Source organism: Lissotriton helveticus, chromosome 12 (genome assembly GCF_964261635.1).
Source record: "Lissotriton helveticus chromosome 12, aLisHel1.1, whole genome shotgun sequence".
NCBI lineage: Eukaryota > Metazoa > Chordata > Amphibia > Caudata > Salamandridae > Lissotriton > Lissotriton helveticus.
The window spans coordinates 358,944,081-358,964,987 of NC_136073.1; positions in this window are offsets into that span (position 1 = coordinate 358,944,081).

Genomic DNA, 20,907 nt, shown 5'->3' on the forward strand with positions numbered 1-20,907 from the left:
GCAGTAGGATGTGTCTTTCTAGCATCTTGGAGGTACTAGTAGTGTGGATTCAGAGCTATGGAGAGAGTAGCTACTCTGATGTGGGCTTAACGATTTTGCACTGTGATTATTTTGGGATTGCATTCCAAAAGATGCATCATCTCAATCCATGACTGGATAGGGATTGATCTTTGTCGAGGTGATATGACCAAGGCATCATTCTTCATAGGTTGTAGTTTTAAGTGGTGGAAAGGCATTCAGTATGCTCATATTTCACCTGAATGGATTATGCATTCGAGGGATGCAAGTTTTGGTTATAGTTGTAGTTCAGTGTTTGACACAACAGTACTCTAAAAATACTGTTTTTGATTTTCATAAGTAAGGGTGATGCCTTCCTGAAGTCACAGTGTTCTCACATCAGAATATTAATGTGTGAAAGACAGGAGTACCAGTGGGAAGGATGCACCCAACCACAAGGACTCTTCAAATAAGTGGAATACGGCAGGGTGTACGTTCCTGCTGCCCCACGGGTACTGCAGGCTGCCAACACTACGGTTTCCTTAGTGAAACTTCAAGCCCCACAAACGCTGTCCAGAAGTAAGCACATCAACAACATATCATTAGTATATAGATGTAACAGTGTGCTTAGAGGTTCCACATATAGGTTAAAGAGTGTTGGAGAACGAATTGAGCCTGGCAGTACATTTTGATTCTAGGTAAGAAGGGTCTGAGAGATTATCTTCTAGTTTTTTTTTGTTATGAGCAGTTTTCTATGAAAGAGGGTGAACTATTTTAGGACCAAATCTTTTAGCCTCATTCTTTCAACAAGGGGGAAGTGAGCTATGTTGTGATTAACCGAGTCAAAGGCCATGACAGGTGTATGAGAATGGGAAAATATGTCACCTTTATCTAGAAGGCAAGTGTCATCAGCTATTTGGTGAATGGTTGTCCCTTCTAAATCTGGACTAACGTTCATCAAGGATAATCAGAGGAGGGACGAGGAAAACGTGTCCATTTATTTCCCCAAACAGTATCAGAGTTAATCAAGTGAAAAATGGACACTTGTAACAAGTCCAGACCGTTGGTTGGAAAAACTATGGTACCCTCAAAAGACCCAATGTGAATAGGTATAGCGGTATATATCGTTCCTCCGCCCTTACATTGTGGTTCGTTGGCAGTTATCATTGGGTACCATAGATAGTGTGGGTGCCTGCCTCAACCAGAGGCTCCTCTGGTCTGGGTTGCAGTGGCCAGAGAAAAAATTTTTTGTGCAAAGAAAGATCAAAAAAAATTCAAAAAAAGGGTGTTAAAAATGAGATCAGCACCTAGGGAAATTTTAATGAAATGGTGAAGATCTTATAATAAAACCAATGGGTACTTGTCCTAGATCGAATTATGTGATCCAGAAGTATTCAATTACAAGGGTGTCGACATGTTTCAGCCCCCCTTGGCTCAAAGGAGTCTACGGGGCTTTCGTCAGGACGGAAAAGGACAGACAAACATGAATGTTCTACTCACACTTATTATGTGGAGTTCAATGGAAACAGCGAGGGTCAGTGTTTAAACCGCTCGAGTTTGAAAAGCCCCCTAATGCGGAGATTGTTGCTTTCATCGGGGAGGTTCAGAGCCGCGTGTCTGCGATCCTACGCTGCTTGTGCTGACTCTGCCCCCGGACGTGGGCAACAATCTCCGCATTAGGGGGCTTTTCAAACTCGAGCGGTTTAAACACTGACCCTCGCTGTTTCCATTGAACTCCACATAATAAGTGTGAGTAGAACATTCATGTTTGTCTGTCCTTTTCCGTCCTGACGAAAGCCCCGTAGACTCCTTTGAGCCAAGGGGGGCTGAAACATGTCGACACCCTTGTAATTGAATACTTCTGGATCACATAATTCGATCTAGGACAAGTACCCATTGGTTTTATTATAAGATCTTCACCATTTCATTAAAATTTCCCTAGGTGCTGATCTCATTTTTAACACCCTTTTTTTGAATTTTTTTTTGATCTTTCTTTGCACAAAATTTTTTTTCTCTGGCCACTGCAACCCAGACCAGAGGAGCCTCTGGTTGAGGCAGGCACCCACACTATCTATGGTACCCAATGATAACTGCCAACGAACCACAATGTAAGGGCGGAGGAACGATATATACCGCTATACCTATTCACATTGGGTCTTTTGAGGGTACCATAGTTTTTCCAACCAACGGTCTGGACTTGTTACAAGTGTCCATTTTTCACTTGATTAACTCTAACGTTCATCAAACCAGCTGCAGTCAATGATGTATTCATTTAATTTTTAGAACTTCCTATGGAATGGTAGATTAGTAACTAGAAGGCATATTTATGAGAGTTTTGCATCACGTTTGCACCACACAAAGTGGTACATGCGTGACACAAGGCTCTGAGTCAGAATTCTGAAGTCACACAAAGCCACATTGCGTGGCTTTAAGAGCCTCATAAATCGTGAGTGAGGGAATGTCGCGCAAAGGGCAGAGTTGCCTTACTCTGCGCAAGGGAGGCATTCCATGGCCATTGCCATGGTGTTCCCATTCAACTCCCAAGGGTTTCGACGCATTCCCAGATTTAAAAGGACATGTAAACCTTGGAATGCGTCAAAATCTTATGCCTCTCCTGATCTGGTTTGACAAGCACTGTCCTCCCTGAGACTGATCTCCTGCCCCATCAGTCACACGTTATTAGACAGACACACTTACTCCTGATGAGCCAAACATGCGTGCCAATACCAAGGCTTCATAGCCTTCTATGCATAGATTGCCTCTAATCCACCATATACAGCAAATATTCCTTGATCTCAAATCCTATTTCACAATCTATAGAGCTAGGCATCCTAAACACAAAGATCAGTCTTCCCAAGGAACCTCAGAATAATCCAGTGGTGGCTGGTGACATTTGAAAGTGGTAGGGTGTAAAATGTGTGACAGAGCACACCACGGCGAGCGGCCTAAGGGGGGAAACATTTTACAGTACAAGAAAATGCAGGTATATATTTCCAAGCAGCAAAATGTGCATCTGGACAACAGTTAATCTGGGGCATATCATGATCATTGATGGTATGCTCAATTATGCACAGATGGTAAAGGGTCCTGGGAGCTCTGCAACAGTGCAACTTTTGTGGGAAAATTATATACAGTACCCTTCCCATCCTATTAGTCTGCACTTTACTTACTGGTATATATTCACTATTTTAAAATGTTTCATTCTGCCTACTGTACGCCATTCAATTTTTTTGGGGTGGGGGCTGGTACGAAGGGGCTAAAAATAGCCTACATTTCTTAACTGATCAGCAGATTACAAGAAAACTGTTAATCCATGCACAAACCCCTAAATTACAACTATATGTCAGTCATAAAAAAACGAGGAATATAATTGAGCAGGTCCAGGCCCCAAGCGTGACCGCAGCTGGGCACATCCTCACTTGCACACATTTGTTTTTTCAAGCAGGGGTGTATCGTAATCATATCCTCCTGATAAAAATCCCAACTCTGCTGGAGAGAACATGTATGTCCCCCGTGACCCTAGGGCCAGAGCCTGACGCAGATTTATGAGAGCCTAGGGGAGGCAGAGAGTGTAGACAAGTGCGGGGAAGGGGGCCCAATGGAGGAACAGTGGCCTCTGCTCCTGGCAGACTGCAGGCTCACTTGCGCCAGGCCTGCCCACACCTCGTTACTCAGAAGTCAGTTTGCAGCTATTGGATACTATCATGCTAGCTATTACTGGCTGACTGACTTGAGGTGAGCAGGGCTGGGCTCGGCGGCTAGCGAGTTGCAGCTCCGGCGCTCCTCTCCATCAGCATTGGAGCTTAGGTTTGCCTGGTAATGGTGAGCCCCACCACCAGCAAAAGGCAGCACATGGTGATGGTTGCTTCCAGCTAGCATGGCTCCATTTAGACTTGCGCTTCAGTTTGCCACGTATGTGAACTGAAGCGTAATTACACCATGATCAAAGAAGAACCCCCCCATTCCAGATACGCCTTCTGGCCTACAGCCTGGTCAAATGGAAACTCTTGACTTGGCATTGTGTTAGCTTTGCATTATTGGAGCCATGGCGCCGGCGGCACGAGACTAGAGACATTATGGGCAAAATTAATTAAATAATTCTGCACATGCTAAGTCGCTAACGTCATTCATCAAAGACAACAACGTCAAATACAGATGGAGCAAGGAAGAATACTTGTCTTCCTCATTTAACCAGGCCAGCAGTAGAGGTGAGTTTTTTGGGTTCAGTAAGGTTCGGGGATTATTGTGTTGGTATTAACTGACCCTTACCGAAACCAAACTGACTTCACCACTATGTTATTTCAGTCTAATTCTGACTGCAGCTTCTCCGTTCTTTCCCCCCCCCCCCACTACACTTAGCCTGCATGTGTCATCTGGTCTGACCCTCATTGTACGCTGCACACAAGGTTGCCATTGCCACCGACAAGCGATTGGTGGGGCGCGGTCAGGGAACTTGGCGGCCGGCTGACGCTGGTCGGGAGAGTTCCGTGTGCGGCGAGAGGAGTCCGGTACCATTCTCTTCCTTTTGAAGTGGAAGTGAGGGTGTTTAATGTCGTGGCTCGCGGCTCAAAGTAATCTGGTTGGAGGTTCTGTCTTAAGTTTCCCGATAAGCGGAGGGGAATGGAAAGGAGCGCGTTCGAGCGCCGACGCCTGAGGCAGTGAAGCTGCTCTGTGCTGCACTTCGCGCAATAAATCACTGTCCACTACTTCTTAGTTAGCAAGAAAGGCCACTTTATTAAGACAGGTGCAAACAAAATCTGAAACAAAACTTTTTCAATTATTTATTTAATAAACCAAAATTCCTTCAGCTTAACTTAGCATCCTTACTAAAGAGTAAACCCCCCAACCAAGATAACTTGAACAAACCCAGAAGCAACTGACTCTTGTAGATACCCCCCTCCTTTCCTTTAACTGCCCTTTGAGGATGGACCAACCCTCTCCAGGCTGCCCACCCCCCATTAAAACCCGCCTACCAACAGAATAAATGAACCTAATCCTGTCAGCGTGGCAAGCCTACAGACATTGTTGTCAGTACCTAAAGCACCTAAAACTAAAACAACCTGACAGGGAAACAAGAGGGAAGAGGGAAAAAGAGGGAAGGGTGGGTGGTGCAAAACAAACCACGCTACCCGCCTCCCGCCGGCACAGTTCCCTTCCCGCTCTCCCTGCCTCTATTTATGCCCTCTGTCCTGGCCTATCTGATTATCACCTGCTCCCCGTGGCCAGCCCTCGCCCAAACCTACCCAGGGAGAGACCGGCTCGCGCACGGCTCTCCCTGGGTCCCCCCTCGCGCAAGAAATCACTGTGCACTACTTCTTAGTTAGCAAGAAAGGCCACTTTATTAAGACAGGTGCAAACAAAATCTGAAACAAAACTATTTCAATTATTTATTTAATACACCAAAATTCCTTCAGCTTAACTTAGCATCCTTACTAAAGAGTAAACCCCCACCAAGATAACTCGAACAAACCCAGAAGCAACTTACTCTTGTAGATACCCCCCTCCTTTCCTATAACTGCCCTTTGAGGATGGACCCACCCGCTCCAGGCTGCCCACCCCCTATTAAAACCAACCAACCAGGAAAACCGACTAGAGTTTTCCTGTCCCACCCAGAAAAAGAAGTCAAACCTGAACCTGAGAGCACCAACTGAACATCCAGTACCTTAGCAATCAAATCCCACAATTCTAATACATAAAAGACTGCCCCATCTGAGAAAAGTGAACCCCATCCTTCCGGAAAAGGTGCCGTCCAGTAATCTGTAAATGAGGGTGAGACCAACTGTAAACATTAAGCCCCTTACAAAAAAGTCTCATAGCTCTATGCAGTGTTCACCTTGCTCTTTCCATAGCTGTGTGATTTCGTGCTCCTCTCCATTGCAGCCGTGGCACAAATTCCGTCCAAATCACCATGGTGCTCAACCAGGCGACCCTGATGACCGCCAGATCCGTCTTCATTAGTTTCATAAAAGTCAGACCAGCTAAAGACACCAGATCTGGGACACCCCCGCGCCGCACGGCCACCAGCTGCTGCGTGTGCCTCCCCGCCTTCTGCCTCGCTGCCCCGGCTCCGCCGCGTGACCACGCCCCCTGACATCGAGCGGCGTGGTCTGTGCCAGCTTCCTGTCTGTTGTTGCCATAGTGATCTGTTAATTTGTATTGTATTGCATTGTGCTGCTTGCTGTTGTTTTTCTTTCCCCACTTGTGCCTGTTATCGCCTTCGTTTTTTCTTCACGCACCCGTCTCCCCGCTGTTGCCATAGTGATCTGCTAATTTGTTTTGTGCTGTTTGCTGTTGATTTGTTTTCTTTCCCCACTTGTGCCTGACTTCACCTTCGTTTTTACGTCCCCGTCTCATCCCTCCCCGCTCCCCGCTTCCCGCCATCACCGCTAGCCCCGCCCCTTTTCTTTGTGTACCCTCCCCGCTCCCGCCTCCCAGCTGCTCCGCCCCCCCCCGCGCACTTGGCCATATATGGCGACCGTGCGACGCAGGTGAGTGTGACCCAGTTCTGGGACACCCCCGCGCCGCACGGCCACCAGCTGCTGCGTGTGCCTCCCCGCCTTCTGCCTCGCTGCCCCGGCTCCGCCGCGTGACCACGCCCCCTGACATTGAGCGGCGTGGTCTGTGCCAGCTTCCTGTCTGTTGTTGCCATAGTGATCTGCTAATTTGTATTGTATTGCATTGTGCTGCTTGCTGTTGTTTTTCTTTCCCCACTTGTGCCTGTTATCGCCTTCGTTTTTTCTTCACGCACCCGTCTCCCCGCTGTTGCCATAGTGATCTGCTAATTTGTATTGTGCTGTTTGCTGTTGATTTGTTTTCTTTCCCCACTTGTGCCTGACTTCACCTTCGTTTTTACGTCCCCGTCTCATCCCTCCCCGCTCCCCGCTTCCCGCCATCACCGCTAGCCCCGCCCCTTTTCTTTGTGTACCCTCCGCGCTCCCGCCTCCCAGCTGCTCCGCCCCCCCCGCGCACTTCGCCATATATGGCGACCGTGCGAACGCGCAGCGGTCACGCGCAGCGGTCACGCGCAGCGGGCGCGCCGATTGTGCGCCGAAGGCGCGCCAAAGGCAAGCCCGTCTGCGCCCGTCCGCGCCTGGCCCGCGCCTGGCCCGCGCCCAGCGCCAGGACCCCTGGCCCCCACCGACGGAAGCCAACCCGACGAACCTACAACACCGCCGAACTCATCGCACTCAACACCGGCGGCATCCCGGGATGTCACCGAGCCACCCCGAAGCACACCCACGGACCCTTCAGCTGCCACGCCTGCAAGTTCACCTGCATCCGGACCTTCCCTGCACCCGCCAAGCCGAACACCAGCAGCAACCACCTCAAGTGCATCCTGCTCAACACCCGCTCCGTCCACAGACACGCCATCGAACTCTGGAACCTCCTGGACACCACAGCCCTTGACATCGCCTTCCTCACGGAGACCTGGATGAACGCCTCCTCAGCGCCCGACATCGCCATCCCAGAGGGCTACAAGATCACCCGGAGGGACCGCACCGCCAACCAGATGGGAGGAGGCATCGCCATCATCCACAGAGACACCATCCGCATCACGACCAACACCGACGACACCCTAACCACCGCCGAACACCTGCACTTCCAGATCCACACCGACCCGAAGACCACCCTCAGAGGCACCCTGATCTACCGACCCCCGGGACCACGCACACGATTCAGCGAGGACATCGCCGACTTCATCAGCCCGCATGCCCTCCCCTCCGCCGACTACATCCTCCTGGGGGACCTCAACTTCCACCTGGAGAACAACAGCGACCGCAACACCATCACCCTGCTCGACAACCTCGCCAACCTCGGACTCAAGCAGCTGGTGTCCACCCCCACCCACCTCGCCGGACACACACTCGACGCCGTCTTCTCATCCAGCAAAGACATCGACTTCAGCCACGCAACAGGACTCCACTGGACGGACCACAGCTGCGTCCACTTCACCTTCAAAAGAACGACGATCCACCACCATCAGCAACAGGCTGCCCGAAGAAGCTGGAACAAGATCACAGCCAACCAGCTCACCGCCTCCCTGAGCCAGCACCCTCCTGCCGGCTCAGCGAACCCCAGCCAGGCCGCCGACAACCTCACGAAGTGGATCAGCAACTGCGCGGACGAACTCGCCCCTCTGAGGACCCCGCCCAGCAGACCCGGCAGCAGAAAAACCCCATGGTTCACCGACGAACTCAAGAGCTCCAAGAAGAACTGCCGAGCCCTCGAGAAAGTATGGAGAAGGGAACCAACTATGGACAACATGACCACCCTCAAGCTCGCCACCCGGAAACACCACCAACTGATCCGCGCCACCAAGAAAAATACTTACAAGGACCGGCTGGACAACAACGCACACAACTGCAAGGAACTCTTCAACATCGTGAAAGAGCTCTCCAACCCCAACGCAAGAAACAACGACATCACCCCGTCGCAAGACCTCTGCAACTCCCTCGCGTCCTACTTCCACAACAAGATCGCGGACATACACAACAGCCTCAGCATCCAACCAACGCACGCCACAACCGCAGCTACGCCACCCACCACCACCCTCCGCGCCTGGACTCCGATCAGCACCGAAGACACCATCCGCACAATGAACTCCGTCCACTCCGGATCTCCGACCGACCCCTGCCCTCACCACATCTTCAACAAGGCCGACACTGTCATCGCACCCTACCTGCGGGACATTATCAATGCCTCCTTCGACACCGCCACCTTCCCGGAGAGCTGGAAGCACGCAGAACTCAGCGCTCTACTCAAGAAACCTACAGCGGACCCCACCGAACTCAAGAATTACCGTCCCATCTTGCTCCTCCCCTTCCCGGCCAAAGTCATCGAAAAGACCGTCAACAAACAGCTGGCCGCCTTCCTCGAGACGAATGGATCCCTCGACCCCTCACAGTCTGGCTTCCGAGCCAACCACAGCACCGAGACCGCCCTCATCGCTGCCACCGATGACATCCGAACCCTGATGGACAACGGAGAAACAGCGGCCCTCATCCTCCTGGACCTCTCCGCGGCATTCGACACTGTCTGCCACCGCACCCTAGTGCAGCGCCTCGGCAACATCGGAATCCAGGAGAAGGCACTGGAATGGATCACCTCCTTCCTAGACGGAAGAACACAGAGAGTCCGCCTACCACCGTACAAATCAGAGGCCTCCGAAGTCATCTGCGGCGTCCCTCAAGGATCCTCGTTGAGTCCCACCCTCTTCAACGTCTACATGAGCCCCCTCGCGGCCATCGCACGCCAACACAACCTCAACATAATCTCCTACGCCGACGACACCCAGCTGATCCTCTCCCTGACCAACGACCCCGCCACCGCCAGAGCCAACCTGCACGAAGGGATGAGAGATGTAGCCGAGTGGATGACGACCAACCGCCTGAAACTGAACTCAGACAAGACGGAGGTCCTCATCCTGGGCTCCTCGCCCTCCGCCTGGGACGACTCCTGGTGGCCCCCCGCCCTGGGCACCGCACCCAAACCGACGGACCACGCACGCAACCTGGGCTTCATCCTGGACTCCTCCCTCTCCATGACCAGACAAGTAAACGCCGTCTCCTCGTCATGCTTCAACATCCTACGCATGCTACGGAAGATCTTCTGGTGGATCCCCACTGAGACCAGGAAGACTGTCACCCAGGCCCTCGTCACCAGCCGACTGGACTACGGCAACGCCCTCTACGCCGGAACCACCGCCAAGCTCCAGAAGAGACTCCAGTGGATCCAGAACGCCTCAGCCAGACTCATCCTCGACATCCCACGGAACAGCCACATCTCCGGACATCTGAGAGACCTGCACTGGCTCCCCGTCAACAAAAGAATCACCTTCCGTCTCCTCACCCACGCACACAAAGCCCTACACGACCAAGGCCCGAGCTACCTCAACAACCGAGTCAACTTCTACGCTCCCAAGCGCCACCTCAGATCAACCAGCCACGCCCTCGCCGCCGTCCCCCGCATCCGAAGAGCGACAACAGGAGGAAGGTCCTTCTCCTACCTGGCCGCCAAGACCTGGAACTCCCTCCCAACCGACCTGCGCCTGACCCAAGACCACCTCTCCTTCAGGAAGAAGCTCAAGACCTGGCTGTTCGAGCAGTGACGGCACCCCCCCCCCTCCTAGCGCCTTGAGACCCTACGGGTGAGTAGTGCGCTCTATAAATGTCTTGATTGATTGATTGATTGATCGTTCTCACCAAGGTGGAGTACCAGCAGATCTGGCGGACCCCCCCTCCCATGCAGAGTGCAGACAACAAAGGAAACAATCCCCCCAACGCATTCCCCTTTTACCATGCCAGAAAACCTCATGAGTAACACTGTTGAGACCTAGCGATCTCCCACAAAGTTGCTGCTCTGCGGAGACCGCGGCCCACTTAACGAAGGAGTGTCCCACAATCCAAATCATCCGTTTACCTGTGACAATCCTGTGCAATGTACCTAGGAGAAAAACAGGAATTAACAAAAGACGAAGAAAAAGGGGGACTATTTCCTAACATACTTCTCGCAGCATCTCGACCTCCATCTCCCAATTCTGCGTATTTGAGACCAGTCCCACCTCAATCTGGCAGCCTCAGTCGCCGCCCCAATACGAAAGGAATGCGTCCCAAAGTGTAATGGATTCTGCCCCAACATCAACAAAACCTTCTGTAAAACAGCCAACAACTGGGCAATAGAAATTGGACTCCCATCAGTGGACAAAATAAGACACCCGGCATAAAAAAAGAAGAGTCCCTGAAAACCTCCCATTTCCGAACCTTGCAACAAGAATCCAAACCACTCCTGCCCAAGAAAACCCATTTACCCCTGCCCAACTGGTCCGTCTTAGAAACCTGAAGCCAAAGTTGCAACCTATCTCCCTCCACAAGGACCTCATTACTAGTCATGCCGGCCCTGTTCCTCAAACCCAAAAGCTCTGAAGCCCGGATTGCTCCAAAAAATAACCATAAAAACACAACCTACATTTCACACACTCAAAAGCCTCATAGCAGCAAGAAGGCAACTTAATCAACAGCTGCTGAAGGAAATCAAAAGTCACAGGCTGCCGCAGGCGCTTAGAACCAGCCTGTCGCCTACCCAAACCCTTCAGAACCTGTTTCAACAAACCCCCCCCACAGGATCCCTTCCCCACCGCAGGTGCCCATAAAAAGAAACTCCAGCAAAGTTACCCGGGATAGTGGTATGCGAAAGACCTTTATCAATCAGGCCCCGTGCCCCACAGATCTCACCAGCTGTAGAGCATCATCCACCGAAGAGCAAGACACACTAGAATCTTCAGGGGCGAGAAAGACATTAATAGAAGACCCTTCGGGCCAAGACAAATGATGGATTAATCGAAACTCACCAGCTTTCATTTTAGGCACCACCCCCAGAGGAGAAACAATCAAGTCAGGTAGTGGACAGTGCACGAAAGGGCCAGCAACCCTGCCCGCCCCAACTTCAGCCCTCAGCTTCAGCTGCACATCTTGGGGACATTCCTTGGCAGACTTCAGGTTGTCCGACCACCTTCCCTAACGTGGGCCCCTATACCCGATCTTGAATCCCACTTGGAAACCCCAAAACAAACGGTTTGCTGCATCAGAGTCCGCATAGTCTGCCAACCATTGTGCTAAAACCTCCACTTTAATAGGTGTAGGAGCCCTTTGGGACAAACTGAGAAGACTGGCCTCTGCCCCCTGGACCCCTTTCTTGATCTCCAAAAAGCTGCCCCGGGAAACAGTGCGTGAGAGGGTGCCTACCCCCACATTGCGAACACTCATGTTTATATTTACAATACCGTTGGGAGCAAAATCCTTTGTTATAATGCCAACAGGCCCGAGATGCTGCTGCCTGCCCCCTACCCATGACCCCCACCCCAAACTGAGCGGGACAAAATTGAAAGGGCCGATTCCGCACAGGTAACCCACTTGCAGTGTGTGTAGTAGCCGGCGGCTGGGCCCAAGCCATCCAGTGCAACCATAGCTACAAATTCACACCACCCCAAGAACGCTCAGGAACAAACTCATCCTATCCCGGAATTCCTCATCATAATAGAGCCAGGCATAGCCCCCAAAATAACTGTGCGCCTTCCTAATAATGTCCATGTACTTGAACATCGCTACTGCCTTATCCTGATGCCATTCGCAATAAACACTGGCACATATAAGGAGGGTAGAAGTCCAATTCTCAATCGACGTCGGGACCCTAGGACGCCGCGCTAACTCCCACTCCTTCTCCCTAGACCCATTCTTGGCCTGGACATCCCAATGAAGTAATTGAAAAAACATCAACAAACTCATGACTCCAAATTTTTTACTTCATCTTTTCCGCCAAATGTGAACCCAAAGGCATACCAATTCCCACGTAAGGCAATTTTTTTTTTTTGTCAGTAGCCTGCTGCACCGGCAACGTTCGTGCAGCAACTTGCTCCACAATCAACTCATCCCCAACTCCAATAGACCTGGTCCGCTTATCAGGAACACCCTCACCCTGGTGCCAAACAGACCACCATCGTGTCTTACCTTTTGGCAACTGTGACATTCTCAGTTGAAACGCAGCAGGGTCCGCCTGCTGGGACTTGGTAGCCGAAGAGACACATATGTTTGCTGGGTCCGCACCTGACTCCCGCAAAATACTAAGACAACTGGATTGCCCCAAAACACCCATCGTATGTTTCACTGTAACATTTCCAACATCCCCATCACGTAGTTCACCTTCCAGGTCATCACCATCAAAATCCAATTGTATTGCATCACTATGTCCAAAGGAACATAGGCAACTCCCCATCACCAACTCCCCCATCATAAAATTGCCATTGAATACCATCACTGCGCACTGCGCCTCGTGAAGCAGAAGAGAAATCCACTCCAGACCCCAGTTCCGCCAAATGTGACGTGGAAACCTCCCCTAAAGGACCTTCCTCAACAGTTTTTTTTTTTTTTTTTAGTAGCCTGCGGCACCGGCAGCGTTCTTGCAGCAGCTTGCTCCACAATCAACTCATCCCCAACTTTAATAGACCTGGACTCTCCTTGATGAAACATAGTAGGGTCCCCTGCCGGGACTCGATAGCCGAGGCGACTCGCCCTTTTGCTATGGTCCGCACGTGACTCCTGCATTACACTAATAAAACAAGAGAGACCCACAACACCCTTCTGATGTTACCCCGTAACATTTCCAACATCCCCATCACGTAGTCCACCCTCTTCCAGCTCATCGTCATCCATATCCACAGGTATGTCAAAGCCATGTTCAATATATACCCCATAGCCACTCGGCATTTCGCCATCTCCAACTCCACCATCGTAAAAATGCAATTAAATATCATCGCTGTGCACTGCGCCACATGTAGCAGAAGAGAAATCCGCTCCAGATCCCCCTCCTGTTCACCCCTCCAGACTGAACCGACACGTGGTCAGCCCGCAACTTCCTCTTGCCAGTCGAGGACCGGCTCGCTGTAATTATGTCCTTGGCCTGGGAGCCGCTCAAGCCAGACTGCACCTTACCAGAAGACCCAAAATCCGCCACTGTGCCATTGGTACCAGCCGCCAAATCTGCACCTGTCCCAAGCCAAACCCATTGTCCTCTCCCTCGCGCATGGCCTGCCTTCTGTCCAGCAACCACCAAACCCGCCGAGGGAGGACCAAAGAACCGCGCCTGAGGGGGTAACAGCCATGTCCCCATTCGAGCCCCACCACCCACCAAACACGGGTACCGGAGTGTGACTCGGGGAGGGCAGGAAAGGCACCTGGAATGTGTCAGGGGGCAATGTACCAGTTGCGAGAGGCACTGCAGAAAACATGGGCTCGATCCCCGCCACCCTGCTGCCCAAAGATAAAGGCGCACACAGGCAGCGAATCACTCCCATGTCCCACCACCACGCCGTCCTGGGAAACAGCCTGCCCAGGGACCACACCCTGCACATGATAAGGGGAAGGGACAATACATAAGTCTGGCCATTCATTTGAATGAGTTGAGCCATGTCCCGCCCAGCCCCACTACACAACAGGGGGTCAGGGGCACTCCGGACCACCGCCTCCTCCCAGGCCTTCAAAATGGACCCCAAAGTTCCCCACCTCCAAAGACACCTTCAAAAGTAATACACAACCTCTCTATTATCTGAAGGAAGACCCCCAATTACCAAAAATGCTATGCTCTATGACTGTGGTAGTGCCTACCAGTGGGTTCTTGTGGTTGGAGTGTTTGCCGCTTATTGCAGTATTATCCTAGTACCTGTGATTGGTACTCTTTTGTAACATGCACACACCACTCTTCTCTTGTAACACTGCTTGCTACCTCTCACCGTTGGTTTGCCTTTGATACTTGCGCAAGTGACACCAATGCCTATGTAACGTTTGTTCTGGTGCTCAAGTGTCTAGCATATATTGCAGTATTATACCTCTAAGCGTGCTTTGATTACTCTTGTAACCTGCACACTTGCTACTTTTTCCTCCTGTGTACTGATTACAACCTCATGTATTTCGTTTGCTCACAATATCACCTGTACCTCATGTAACTAAACGTCTGCCTGTGTAATCCGCTCACGTGTAATGTTCTCTTTATATATCAATTCTGTTCCCATAGCGAAGCGCTCCGACGCCCATGGGCAAAGCCTGCGCCACACAAAAACGCATAAACAAAGAAATAAATAAGCATTCAGGCACTCCGACCCCTCCTCCCCCTCCCACCAGAAACAACTCAGAGAGAGGAGCTGCCCAGGCTTCCCCCGCCGTCCACCGGCCGCCCCAGACACACACTCAGCTCCCACAGGAGACTTACGAAAACTCCGCCGGGCCGCCTGGAAACGCGGGGGGGTCCGACGCCCCCCGCACTGAACTCGCCTGCCTCCATCGTCCTCGGCTGCCTGCAGGGCGCAGCAGGCAGACACCGCAAAACAAACTACGCTACCCGCCTCCCACCGGCACAGTTCCCTTCCCGCTCTCCCTGCCTCTATTTATGCCCTCTGTCCTCGCCTATCTGATTATCACCTGCTCCCCGTGGCCAGCCCTCGTGCGAGCCTACCCAGGGAGAGACCGGCTTGTGCACGGCTCTCCCTGGGTCCCCCCTTGTTTGGCCTGATGGAAAACATTCAACTGCAGAGTACGAGTGAAAAGTACCTCGGAACAGCTGCTGAGGCTGGGAGCGCGAGAGCATTTTTATTGGCAGTGTACAGCGCTGGTCTGAAGTATATTCTCCAGCAGGCTCAAAAAAAAAAAATTACTAAAAGTTATTCCGCTTTTGCATTTCCATTAATACGTTAAGGCTGTGTATGGGCTTTATTGCGGCTTTTTCTGTTTCTGCCGAGGGATGTGGCTCCGCCCCCCTCAGGAGTTGGAGTCGGGTGGCAGAGTGCTGGTAGGGACTTCGCAAAAATGAGCTGCTGTATGTAAGTAAATACAGCTTCTTTTCTACCATGTATTATAAAAAGTATGTGATAACCAAGACTATCGAAAATAGAGCCCATCTGTCTATATTCTCTGAGGTGTCTGGTTTGGCTTCTGACCCCCGAGGGCTGATTCCTCTATCGTCCTTTCCCTTTCAGTGCCGGGGCGGGGCTAATCGCCATATCAAGGACTGGGAAGTGTGGATGGATAGTGAGTCTCTCCCCGTGTTTCAGCATCAAATACACACTATTCAATAAGTCCTCATGAAGAGGCAGAACAGGGGACTGGAGTACTCGTATGCGACCACGTATCTTCAGAGGTTTTGAACCCACGGGGTGAGAATATCAATGATAAAAGTAGGAGTCCACCAGTAGTCAAAAACAGGTATCAGCTCCGATCGGCTCCAGAAAGGAAGAAGAAAGGGTTAAGAAAAGATAAAGCTGATAAAACTGATGAATCTTCTCCGATGGTGACGCCAAAAACCCCCCTTAAAAAGAATTCCAAAAAAGCTTCAATTAAAAAGTGCAGGGCAAAGGAATCACAACCAATACCCAAACCACTCCCCTCGCTTAGGTCTTACTTTAAAATAATGGAACAAGTTGCAGGTTCAAAACCTGATATTGCAGGAAATAAGAGTATTGCAAACAAAGTGGAGAGTATGGAGAATATGGTATCCCTGTGTCTCAGGGTAAGCCGTTAATGCTTGAGAACAGGTACACTCCCCTCGCACAAATCCAGGAAATCCTACCTGAGGCTGAGGAAGTGATGGAAAGAGATCTGCATCAAGAAATCTCAAATGAGCGAGCTTCTCTTGATTAAATGCATGATTCTCTAAATGAATTGGCCTATACGAGTTCAGGGGGTCAGTTGTTTGATCTCTTTAATACCCTAAGGCAAGAGATTCTTGCTAAATTTGAGACCTCTTCGAAAATAATCAAAAGGAGATCCAGGACAGAGGGGAGGTTTTGGAGCAAAAGATTGACGGGCTAACTATGTGTACAGAGAACTTGGAAGAGGAGGTGAAGACCCTGGGTGAGACCACCGCTTCTAATCTCAGAGAGATTGAGAGACTTAAAATCAGTAACAAGTTATAACAGCAGGATATGGAAAGACTGGAACTGCATGCTAGGTGAAATAATATTCGCCTCCTTGGAATTAATGAAAATGCGGAGGGGGCAGATATAATAGGTTTTGTTTGTAAGTTGTTGGGAGAACTATTTCAAGATAGAACAGATATCGATTGGGGGAAAGAGCTACAGAGAGTGCACAGAGACCCTTATATGTTACAGCCAGGTAGAAAAAACCTAAGGAAGATATTGGTCTGCTTTCTTACTTACTCAATCAAGGAGCTAGTTTTGACACACGTATTAAAAGAACGCTCATTGAAGTATGAGGATTCTACCTATTCTATACGGTCTGATATGGGCAGAAGAACAGCAGAGAGACAATGGCTGTTGGGGTAAAAAATTAATGAACTCCTGTCTAGGGGGGCGCAAGTAAATATGAAGTTCCCCGCCATGCTGAAGATCATGTGGAAAAACAAGATGTATACCATTCAAGATCCGGAGGAAGTAGATATACTATTAAAACAGATGGTAGGACCAGAATAAAGTTTGGATTACTCTCTGTTCCAGTAGAAGTAATATAATTGTAGATAATGTATAGATAGCACATGGTGGCAGGCCCATCTAGATTTTAGGTTTTCGCGTATAATGAGGTTTGACTGGATATATATTAGTTTTAGGATTACTCAATATTAAAGTAGTATAGTTTATATTTAGAAACATAAAGTGCCATTGTTAGTTTGAGGTGGGTACCTGGACTTGACTCGTCCGCATAGGGATATCTTGAAGGTGTTCTCGCCCTAAGAGATAACTAGGGGGGTTCCCTGGGGTGCGGGAGGAGAGTGGGGTGGGGGTCACAGGGTGTTGGGTGCATTCGGGGAAAAAAAAGAAAAAAATAGTGTTCTCGATCTGCCAATTACGATTGGTTTGGCTTTGTTAATTTTCTTGATCCTATTGGTCTTTATAGTTAAATACATATGCCTTGGTTTACCGTAACCCTGAGTGTAGTGCGCGTAGTCATGCTACGCGAAGCTACGCGAAGGCGTCCTCGCACTACGTGAGCTTCGCGTAGCTTCGCGCGCGTGCGTAGTAGCTTGCTGGACCCGTTCGCGAGCCGTTTTTCTTGCTCGGGAGCACGTTGTGGTGTTCTGGCCGCTGTCTGCGTGCTCGGGGGACTGTAGCGTGCGACCTTACCCATGCGGTGGGCTATGGGCGCGGCCATCTTGTTTTTTCATTTGTCCCGCCCGCTCGCGTCCCCTATTTCCTCTTCCGGGTCGCGCATAACGTGTTCGCGTTGTGCACGTCATGTTCGGGAACACAACTACTTGTTCACGCTGACAAAGTGCGTGTTCACGTGAAATCGCGCGCGAACTTACCCACGTGGTCGCGATGGGCGGGGCCATCTTGTTTTTCACACTATATGCTATGGTTCTGGGCCTAGTTTTCTATCCACCTTTTATCTTTGCAATCCTTACTTATTTTCACAGTTTTTCTTACTTTTTTTTACTTATCATCTATCTCTCTCTGTCCCTATGTTTATATTTTGCATTTGATTTCTACTTTTCCACCTTTTTTTTTAACTTTTCTACTGTTTTATTTTACTTCTTTAATGAAGCTCCTACTTCTTCCCCCTAACTTTTTTTCCTTTTGTTCTAACTTCTTTTTCACCTCCACCTCCACCCCAGAACCATGGCAAAGGGGAGCAGCAGAACCGGCTCGAAGGGCGAGGCGCCTGCGCCCAAGAGCCGGTTGCCTTGCGGCAGAATGCGACCTGCAGGGGTGCAGGCCCGGAAACTTTTCGGGGAGGCGGAGGTGGTCGCCCTGTTTTTTTTCATCCAGCGCCACCTCCCCTTGACCTTGGCAGTAGGCGGCAGGCCAGGCTCCGGTTACCTGCCAGAGGAGCGTCACCGCCGGTTGGCGAAGGTGCGCCGGGCAGTCTTCCGCCGCTCGGATATCCGGCGCACCCACCAGCAGCTGGTTGGGCAGACATTCTGGACAGGGAGCAGGACCTGTTGGACCTGCTAGGTGTCGAGGTCGTGGGGCTTGGTGAGAAGCTAGTAATATTAATATATATAGTAGTATAAGTATTGTGTATAATTCTTGGACGAATAAGTAACACGATTACTGGGGCGCTTAGTTACATTGCAGATCAATTCCGTCTCAAAATCTTCTGTTACCGTATGACACAGGTGCTGCTTGCCACTTCTCTTACTGGTTTGTAACTGTGCGCTAGCTTGGGCTGGTGAATATTGATGTTAGAGTTTACTTTAAAGAACTGAAGTTAGTTAATGCTATTGCTAGAGTCTAGTCCTTACATTGTCCTTTAGTGAAATAGTGGTGGATGGATAGTATTAGTTCATATTTTTTTAACGGTCTGCATGACGCGGCGCCTCCTCTGTCACTGAATGCTTAGTTAGTTCTTATTTATCCCACCCCTCCATAGAACCGGTTTGAAGTTTGTTTACTGAGTGGTAGGCTTAGCAGCAATAGCATTGTCACGTCAGTCAGTAGCAGTTCATATGACGCAAGCAACCAACAATTTTGTGTATGCACAAATTTATGCATGTGTCCTCGATCTCATATATGCATGTTTGCGGGCAAAAATAAAATGGAAATGCCGACTTACTGAACAAATGGCCCGTTTGGATTCTGGAATAGGTGGTGTAGGTCAGGTGGTACTGGCTTCGTTAGTATATTCTGCAATCAGAATGTTTATGGAACATTTGATTAGTGTTCTAGAAGTAGACGGTCTGTAAATCCTGCAAGCCAGTAGTCATTTAGACTTCGAAGTCAATTTTATTGCAATTGTTGTTTCCTAAAATGTTTGAGAGGATTTTTGAATGATGTATTTGTTTCACAGCACTCAATGTTTCTCTTTCTTTATTATTTCTTACATGATCAGCACCACCCAGGGGCACGAAGACGGAGTCCGAGTCGGCGGGTCAACCACCCGAGGAGCGCTCCTCTACCGAGGATCCTGCTGCTGGCCCCAGTAAGTCCTACAGTGCTTATATTATTATCAATTATATTTCCCTAACTTTTTAACGCACCTTATTTTTTCCAACCTATTAAGCCTCCTTCCTAATTAAATGTTAGCTAAACCTTCTTTGGTCTTCAATTTGTTTTCCAAATTTTGGGTATCTAATGCCATCCCTGACTTTCAATTCCTTCAAACTGCCTCTGCCCGATGACTCTCTGTGCTACTACTATTAGACTGTCTTTAGCTAAGCTTGCCCTGTTGGCCACTCTTTAGTTAAGGTATTCTTTGGAATAAAGCTGTGATAGAATAGCTGTAGCCACTGGGTCCACTCCTGTCTTTTGCGTTGTGATCTGTAATCTCTAGTCTTTGTCAATTCCCACCCCAAAAATGCGCAACCAGATGTTTGCCTACTAATTTTTGTTAGGTTATTATACTACTACTACTGTTGTGGTTATTCTCTGCACAGGCACATATAGAACTATGCACAAGAAAATAGGATGTTGGTGATAGGGAGGTTGGACCTTACATACACCCTAGTCACAGAACTCAGTCAGAAGAACCCACAATTCAATGACAGTCTACCTACCTAAGTGTCTCAGTCATAGTCATTTGTCCCACTCCCGACCCCCACACGAAGATAGTTAGATATACCCAATGATTTTATTACACAACCCAGAACAGAAGAACACCCTTTCGTTCACTCACTCGTTTAAGTCCACAACACCCCAGACACGCAAAATATACCACAGAGTCTATGTGCAAGTTCAAAAACTTTATTTTTTTAATAACAAGCTTTGTATTGTTGTAACTTGTAAGTTGTTCCATGAAAAACATCCAGCTCCACCATGCAAAATAAAGAAAATTAAATACTATACATTTTTGTACAACTAGTGCACGATAGAGAACTGTGGGAATTGTGGGAGACCCCTCACCGTTGAACGTATACTGGTTACACATGCATGCATCTTTCGAAAGCTCTGCTAATCACTGGTTCGTAGAAGGCAATCTTTTCATCTGCCTATGAGAAAAATGTTGCACGTTAGACAGTGAATACAACTATGCCAGTTTTTAGCAGTCATGCCAAAAAGTGTAACATTATGGATAAGCAAAAGGGATTAACAATACTGTAAGTAAGTAAGTAAGTCAACCTCTTTAGTTGTATGCAACACTCATGTGGCCTCAAAGGTGTCTTTCTTACTGTGCAACAAGCTGCGAGGTAACAACATGGGCAAAACAGACCCGGATCATTCTAAAATGGTTACATGGCTCAGGCTAACTTTCCAAAGACTAGAGTAGGAGTAGAGATTAGATGACCCTAGGGACCATCTAATAAAGTAAAACTAAACTCTGTCTAATGACTGCTGTACAGTAGTACGCAATTTGGACTAGTTTTACTTACAACGCGTTATGTTGTACGTAACTGTTTTTTCAATCTTCCTTCCTGGTGAAGTACAACTAGTAAAATAGGGGGAGGTGTGCAGGCATCTAAAAAGGTGTACTTGCT